Below are 9,104 nucleotides of genomic sequence, written 5' to 3'. Positions count from 1 at the left end.
AGTTACAGCATACAGATCTGTGCCTGTTCATATAAACATATGTCTGTCTAAAGGGCAAAATTAGGATTAATATATAAATTAAATGGGAGGCCTTGGAGCAACTTTTGGATTAGGGATGGGAGGAACAAGTGGGAGGTCCAGGCTTTTCTACCAGCATACCACACTAGAATAATGGGCATGTTGAAAGATGTGGGTGTGGTTTCAGAACTATAATCAAATAAAACACCAGCCATATCTGATTATTAGTCTAGTATGTGTGTGCATGTATGTGTGTGTGTATATGTATGTATGTGTGTATATATATATATATATATATATCTATCTCTCTATATCTATAATATAAATGCCTATTGGCGTGTGTTAGTCTGTCTGTGTGTGTGTGGAAAAAATAAAACCAAGCTGCAGCGCCACCTGCTGGGCGGAGTTATACACTGACCTACTAAATTCTTAGTGTGTGTGGGAAAAAACCCTCAAAGGGCTGAAATTTGGTATACTAAGAGGTTTTTAATTTGTTAATTTAATTTGTTAATTGTTAAAAGTGTTTATAAAGATTTAAAAAAATATATATATATATATATTTCTTGAAGGAGAAGTGACAGTTGGGAGTGGTTGGTGGTTGCCGGGGGTGACAGTTGGGAGTGGTTGGTGGTTGCCGGGGGTGACAGAGCGAGAGGAGTGTGATACTCAGGACCGCTGAGAGAGATCCCTGTGTCTGGATAGACATCTGGATAGATGTGGCGATGAAAATGAAGGATGAGGTGATGGAGAAGAATGATGAGGTGGTGACATGTGGACAAAACCACGTTAAAAAAGGGCGCTTGCGTCGGGAAGTAACGCTCTTCCCCTGAGGAGGCCTGGGCTGGGACCAAATGCATGACAAGAACCTTTTTAACACCTTAAGTAGCTTGATTTGACTAGACTGCATGAGTATCATGCACGGGTTAACTTGTGTGTGTGTGTGTGTGTGTGTGTATATGTATGTATATGTATGTGTGTGTGTATATGTGTGTATATATATATATATATATATATATATATATATATATATATATATATATATATATATATTTACACATGCTGATTGGTAGGTAGTTTTAAGCCATTCACCAATCGGTGTGTGGGGACATCGCAGATGGCAAGCAACATCTACCAGTTGGCTTGCTAGGAGCAATCTATTGGGTGTGATTATGTCCCAGAATAGGCAAATATGTTCTCCAACATGCCAGGCAACAGTATGGGAACATAGGAGGTAATTCATTTGGGTCACCACCAGAAGGTCTGTATAGTACAGCCCGCATAGATCTGATGTGGTGTGCACTCCAAAGCCACCAGAGATTTTAGGGATCTACATTGTAAAACCCAGTAAATGAGTTTTAGCTCTGCTGGTGAACCCAGCAACTATGTGGCTGCCCAGTGCTGTGAAGCATGAAGAAGGTACTACTAATAAACGTTCTGATCCGTGTTTTGTAGTAAAATTCAATCGGAGCAGCTGGGGAGCTTCCTCTGCCGGCATCATGGCCATCAGATGCAGCCATGATGCTTTTAAGCCCGTCTCTCACTCCGCAGTATTGTGGATGCGGGTGATGATTTTTACATTCAAGCATAATTAAAGTATGTAAGGTTTTATTTAACCAAGTTCACTAGTGCAGCTAGAACGGTTAAGAAAACTCGCACTAATCCATGTAATAAAAACATTAAATGAGGAAAGGCACAACACAAATAAATATTCCATTATCCAATGCCTGTGGCACACTCTCGCCAAATGCGGGAGTCTCCCGGACATTCCGGGAGAGTTGGCAAGTATGGAGTAAATACAGCATAACTGGACACAGTGTGTTCTGATGAGCCAGGCATACTTTACAATAGGAAATCACACTTGAGGAAATATGAATTAGTAAATATATGTAAGGCATGGACAGGTGCAAATATAGCTATGCTTAAACAATATTGTAAATGAAGCAAGTGATGGAGGAAGAAAGAAATAATAGAGAGATAAAGGGAGGGGAAGTAACTGTTCACTGTGATGGGCATAGGTGGGAGTGAGCTGTACAAACATTGTACTGGCCATGTAGCAGGCTAAAGATCAGAACTTTGTGCCTGCAAATCTTATTCTAGGGAACAATGTGTGTAATTGGTGAGTTCCTGTGACAAGAGTAGTAATATACTGTGCAAATGTTGCCTGTAAGCTATGATGAGTGGAACACTGCTTGAGTGAATCCCCAGTTCCCTAAGCTTAGAGGGGCTGTAACTGCACATGGTTTGTGAAAGTGCAGGGGCATGTGATAACATGAATTCAGAAAAAGTGGGGGGGGGGGGGTCACCATGATGACAAATACAAATGGAAACTTTAAAATATAGGATGTATTATGTTTTCATTTGCTGTAGACAAGAAAATAACATCTCCTGAAATCATACATTCATAAATCTTTATCAAGAATGAATGTTACTCAGTTACGGCTATCTCCATGGATATGTAGTTGGACTTGGTCAAGCTGACACGGGGAAGTTATTACATCATATTTAAAGGCTTTGTCCCTAGGTGGGACAATTGGTTGCTATGTCTCATTCACTGTTGCTTTGCAGAGCATTGGTAAATAGGAGCTGTGCATGGCATTGAAAAATGGTGTTTTGAAGGTGGCTGAAGATGCCCCCGGTGGGGATCTGGCTACGCTTCCTGACATTTGACCCACCCCCCTCAGCCTTTTGGCTATGATCAAGTGTAGATCTGTCTTAGGAGGGTGTGGAAAGGCCCTCCCAAAATGGACAGAATCCTAGGTCCTTTGGCCAAGAGGCTGGCAGACCTGGGGGTGCCTGGAAATCTACCACTTGTTTGTACCCTTCCTCCTTTGCTCTGGTCTTTTGGCTGAGCCAGCCAATTTTGTATATTGCGGGCCAGAAGGCATAGCACTAATTTATTTTTCTTCTTGTTTGTCACTGCACTTTATATTTTTATTTTTCTCTCATAGATGGTGTGGTGCGGAAGCCCTTATGGGCTCTGATCCCCAGAATCTACAGGGGGGTGTATCCATGAGGTTCTCACCCCCCGAACTTCCTGAAATCCATTCTTTTTTGAGGGGGACAAAACATTCCATTGCCTTGGGGGAAGTTTCAGAGGAATCCAGAACAAAAGGGACCCCCCTAACTTTGTGGCTTGTTGACCCTTGCCCCCTTAAGGGACCTTATGATTCCAGGGTAGGGGATAGAGGCGCCCTTCCTTTGTAGTGGAGGGCCTGAAGTTGTTGCACCCCTGTAACTTCTATGTGTTTTCACTTTTTTTGGGTGTTTTTAGTTTTTTGGCAGTATGGTGCAGCAAACTCTGTATTGGGCTTTTAGTAAAAATAAAAAAAAAAGTGACCACATCCCCTTCTTCTATGTGAGCAGCTGCTCTCCGGCACACGGATGTAGTATTTACTCACACACTGTTTCCTGAGGTAACACTGGGGCATAGTTGCCTGCACCAGGAATATTAGGAGGTCTTCTGGAATACCTGTAAGGTAGGCTATCCTCACGGATCCTCGTTGTGCCTTCCAAAATACCGGGAGCCACAGTGGCGTTACTTATGTGATGCGACGCTATGTCCCAGCGTCCCACCAAGTTGGTGCCAAACATGTCTTTTGGGTAGAGCAGGACATTAATAAAGAATTCAACTTCCAGATATCGATTAAGTTTTGTTAATTTATTGCAGTAGAGCCTGGTCAAACTGACACAGCAGTACAAAACATATATATCATCTTGTTATGAGACCTAGTGACCATATGAAGAACAAACAATTCACAGTGACATTTAACACTTCACAAGGGGTTGTAATGCTAAAAACAGATATCTCTCCCTTAGATGGTTACAGTAAACACATACAACAGAAGAAGAGATCCCACAACTGTTACACACTCTTGTTGTTATCCCAGTAACCCATTAATTGCCTTCTCAACATGCCCTCCTTTGATGGCACCTCTGTGTAGCTTGCACAATCAACCTAAAATGTTTTTAAATTGTAGGCATGTATGTACCTAACTCCACAAAGAAATAAATATTTGGCTTTGGGAACTAACCTTTAACCCATTGATGACTATAATATGATTACAAATAAAAAAAAGATCACATGAATTCTAAACAATCCTCTTTAATACATTTTAATTTTATAAGAAAAGTGTGTATTGATAACGACAGCCTGCACTCAAAAGTAAATTAGTACTTTGATGGGTCAAAATTCAAAATCACGGACAAAGGTTTCCATAGTAAACCTTGGGTTTCCTCTGAAATCTACTCTAAAATCACCCAGTGATAAAATATGAGTTGTATCCATGGAAATATCATTTTCCTATACCGTTAATTGCAGCATGTTATAAATTCTGATTTTAGGATCACATGTTCAATAAATCAATACCCAAAAATATCCATAAGAATTGCTTCAGCTTGTAAATTACTTCACAGTCAAATGGATAAGATTAAGTCTATCATTTGCCCAAAAGAATCATGGCTGTCGACGCTCCAGCATTGTTTATCCTTGTATCCCTTGACGACCGACGTGTTCAGTAGTCTTGCTTAGTGCCTCTCCTTGTACCCAATCACAGATTAGTGACCTCTAATCGGGGCGTTATCCACCAATAAGAAAAGTTTCTAAAAGTTATAGCGCTGACGTCAACGAACTCTCCAGCTCCGCTTTATAGACGATTAGAAGACCTGTCAATCATCCCGTCTGCCCCACCCACATAATGCGAAACACGCAGCGGTGGGATATACAAGGCGCGACTCCGCCCACTTCATGCAACTTGCACCACGCCCACCAGCAAGGCCGTACCTCTCCGCGGTGAAGTGGCCAATCCTGAGTGCAACCGTTAGTGTCGGTTGGAGTTTCGGTAGAGAGAGGTGAGAGCAGCGGCGGCCGCTGGGGACCCCAGGTAGGTGTGGTCTGATGATCCCCTTATCTATTATCTGTGCAATGGATATCAGAGTGCAGGGAACTTGATTTATATAAAGAGCTTCGCTGCATTACTGTACTGGTGCCTGGGTGGCACACATGAGGAGGACATGCTATGCACAATGTATGACCAGCAGTTGCTGCATTACTGTACTGGTGCTTGGGTGGCACACATGAGGAGGACATGCTATGCACAATGTATGACCAGCAGTTGCTGCATTACTGTACTGGTGCTTGGGTGGCACACATGAGGAGGACATGCTATGCACAATGTATGACCAGCAGTTGCTGCATTACTGTATAGGTGCCTGGGTGGCACACATGAGGAGGACATGCTATGCACAATGTATGACCAGCAGTTGCTGCATTACTGTACTGGTGCTTGGGTGGCACACATGAGGAGGACATGCTATGCACAATGTATGACCAGCAGTTGCTGCATTACTGTACTGGTGCTTGGGTGGCACACATGAGGAGGACATGCTATGCACAATGTATGACCAGCAGTTGCTGCATTACTGTATAGGTGCCTGGGTGGCACACATGAGGAGGACATGCTATGCACAATGTATGACCAGCAGTTGCTGCATTACTGTACTGGTGCCTGGGTGGCACACATGAGGAGGACATGCTATGCACAATGTATGACCAGCAGTTGCTGCATTACTGTATAGGTGCCTGGGTGGCACACATGAGGAGGACATGCTATGCACAATGTATGACCAGCAGTTGCTGCATTACTGTACTGGTGCCTGGGTGGCACACATGAGGAGGACATGCTATGCACAATGTATGGGCAGCAGTTGCTGCATTACTGTACTGGTGCTTGGGTGGCACACATGAGGAGGACATGCTATGCACAATGTATGACCAGCAGTTGCTGCATTACTGTATAGGTGCCTGGGTGGCACACATGAGGAGGACATGCTATGCACAATGTATGACCAGCAGTTGCTGCATTACTGTACTGGTGCCTGGGTGGCACACATGAGGAGGACATGCTATGCACAATGTATGACCAGCAGTTGCTGCATTACTGTACTGGTGCCTGGGTGGCACACATGAGGAGGACATGCTATGCACAATGTTTGACCAGCAGTTGCTGCTGTACAATACTTAATGTACCTCTGTGTAGCATTGTTTTAGTTAGCATACACTTTATGTAGTGTCATATGTTCTGCAAGCTGGCTCACATCCTTATTTTATTTTTGTTATTGCTTCAGCATTCATATGATGATGTGGTATGTTTGCATTGTTGATACTCTGTTGCATAGGCTACTCACTTTTACATGTAAATTCTGTGGCTGTTGGGTTAATGTTGATAATGTGTTTTTGTTGTTAGCTGTACATATAATAAGTAAAATATATTTGACATACCATTACTTACATTGCCTGTAAGAAATACAATGTATTCGGACATATGTTTGATTCTTACTTTGTTTCCACTGGAAGAACAATATCTACCTAAGTTTGCTAATGGGTATTCTGAGGTAATGACTGTATACAGAAAGGACCGGAATTTCTTAATTGTGGTATTTACAAGAGATTCTCTGAGTATCTTTTGATGTTTGCATGTAAAGCAACATCATTGTAATTAAGTTGGGTTTGTTTCCCTACAGTCTTGTCCTTCAGTAGCATGTTTCAAAGTTCAGTGGCATAATGCTACCCATGTAATAGTCATACTGCCTTCAGTCTTTTCCAGTATCTTATAACACCATCATCAACACTTAAACGTGTCTATTTGATTAATAAGACAATAGATGTGATGGACAAATTATTCTGAACAATGCAAAAAAAAATAAAGACTTTTAATTTTACCGTTTAAAGGGTTCTCAGTGCTTTACTTGTGATCCTGTATATCGCTGCAGTTCAAGAATGTACATTAACTTCAGACACGGTTATGTTGTAGCTATGTGCTTGAAGGCCAAATAGGGTTAATAATGGTGTAATACAACAGAGTCTATTGAGGTTGTTGGGGAAGGTTAGAGACCCCAAATGCCTTAGAGCAGTGGCCATTGCACAACCTCTCATTATTATTAAAGACTATTTAAAGGTCAGCACATAACAAATGTAGTAAGAATGTGGTAGAGTGTTGAACGCAGTTATATGATAAGTGGCATAGAAGGAGGAAAGAACAAAGTGGTGGTTGAAGACATATCACAAAATCTTAGTGCAGCATTAACCAGGATATTTGACTATAATGTTTGTAGCTCATACTTTAGTAGGATCCAATGAAGTATCAAACAGATGTTAGGTAAAGAAAACATGGGGGGGGGGGGGGGTGTTGTACTGTGGCTGGTTGCCAAGTTGGGTGGATAGCTGGAAGGGAAAGGGATCCAGGTGAATCAATCCTAACAAGTCAGAAGGTTAAGCAGGTATTACCAGGTGTACATTGAAGTGTGAAGCACAAGACTTTGAAACTTTGTTAAAAGATTTGGAGGAGTTGCGAAGAAGGCTTGTCATTCCACTTTATAGGTATTAAATATTCTATTGATGACTGATTGCATGGCTGTAACATGGGATTATCTACAGTTTACTCCTATTTGTCATGTAGCTGCTGAGATAATATGATGGGATATTTTGTTCTGGTGGCTGCTGGAACGCTAAGTGGAAGGGGGGAACATTGAGGTTCAACACCGTGGATGAGAACTTTGTAATCTCTACCCAGAATGCAGATCATTTGGGACACTGCTACCAGATGTGGACAATGAGCCGTCTGTTGGGCAACCTCTCCAACATCTGCTTGACACATCAGGGAGGATTGTGTTTAATCTGGTAGGTATCAGCGATAAAGGAGTCAAAGGGGTATCTTTACTATGCACAGCAGGTGATTCCCAGCTCTTTGAAGGCATTTTTAAAACCACTTTTATTAAAGACAAAGCACATTGGGTTTTGTCTTTAATAAAATTGTTGTTTGAAGAAAAAACCTTCAAAGCGCCGGAATCAGCAGTTCTATGAATCTGTTGCATAGTAAATATACCCCTAAGTATTCTCCTTTATCCGAACACATCTTGCGCTAGAGGCTGTATTTTCTCTTATTTCCTCCCACTCCTCGCTATCCATTGTCTTTCCCAGATCCTCCTCCCAGGCTTATTTGTGTGGGTCTCTTGTAGCCTGCCCTATAGGTTTGCCTTCCCCATATAATAAAGAAATAAGACCTTTTGTCGATGAATGTTTGAGGGTATAAGAGACTCAAAGGGCACCCAAGCATGTCCTGAGCTATGGAAATTTCTCAGTTGTAGGTACTAGAAAATATTTTTGTTTGATATGTTAAATTTGTTTATAAGGAGAAGATTTAATCTATTCAATAATATTTTAGCATATATATTAAGATCAACATTCAGTAATGAGATTTGCACATATTGCGGGATGCTCATCATCATGTTACGCAGAGGTTTACATAGAATGTTTAATGAATCACATCAGTCCCTTCCCCAGCGGAGCTTACAGTCTGAATTCTCTACCTCACACACAAACCCTAACATTAACCTACCAATATATTTTTGGACTTTGTGAAAAAAATCAGAGCTCTCGAAGGAAACCCACACAAATGCATGGATAACATGCGAACTGCACAAAGATAGTTCCCTGGCTGAAATAGAACTAGTTGTGATGTGAGGCAGCAATGCTAACTACCGTGCGTCCATGCCGGCGCAACTCTCGTCAGTTTAGCTCTGGAACAAGTGTTGATTTAGTAGTATGACCTGGGTGAATATAGGATCTTGTATCAGTGGATGTACATGTCCACAATATTAGTCCATGAGTCCTTGGCAAAGGTACATTAGTATGCCTCACATTTAGGTGGTATGCTTTTTTTGAATGGGTATACATTACTGTCTACATATATTATATCTACAATACTGCATACTTTGTGAGTGCTGCAGTAAGAAAAAAAGATTATACAGTAGAATCACACTCTACACTTCCCCAGCTAATAAAATATTCAGGTGGACTCAATGGATGTTTTTCATTTTTTTTATTCTGCAATTGGCAGACTGATATAGAATACTTTTGATTGAATTGTTAGGCTTGAACAATGCTTTTGGCAATGCCAATGGTTGTGTGATGTTGGGCTTGTATAATTATATTAATACAATAGTTTGTACATGTATAAAAACATTGTTGCATTAATTTTATCTGACGTTGCTATCTTATGGTATGCAAACTATAAATCCATGGAGCTAAC

At 41.3% G+C, this 9,104-nt stretch overlaps 1 protein-coding gene across 1 annotated transcript in view; it reads left to right on the top strand.

Moving 5' to 3' along the window:
- The first annotated feature begins 4,792 nt into the window (after positions 1-4,792).
- FARP2 (FERM, ARH/RhoGEF and pleckstrin domain protein 2) overlaps positions 4,793-9,104 on the top strand; it is an 81,418-nt gene continuing 77,106 nt past the window's right edge. The window contains exon 1 of the mRNA XM_075200857.1: positions 4,793-4,898. The gene's annotated coding sequence lies outside the window, so the exon portion shown is untranslated. The remainder of the gene's footprint in view (positions 4,899-9,104) is intronic.

This window comes from Mixophyes fleayi, chromosome 3 (assembly GCF_038048845.1).
Source record: "Mixophyes fleayi isolate aMixFle1 chromosome 3, aMixFle1.hap1, whole genome shotgun sequence".
Classification (NCBI taxonomy): Eukaryota; Metazoa; Chordata; class Amphibia; order Anura; family Limnodynastidae; genus Mixophyes; species Mixophyes fleayi.
The sequence above is the reverse complement of the archived record's forward strand: the minus strand, read 5'-3'. Positions and strand labels throughout refer to the sequence as shown.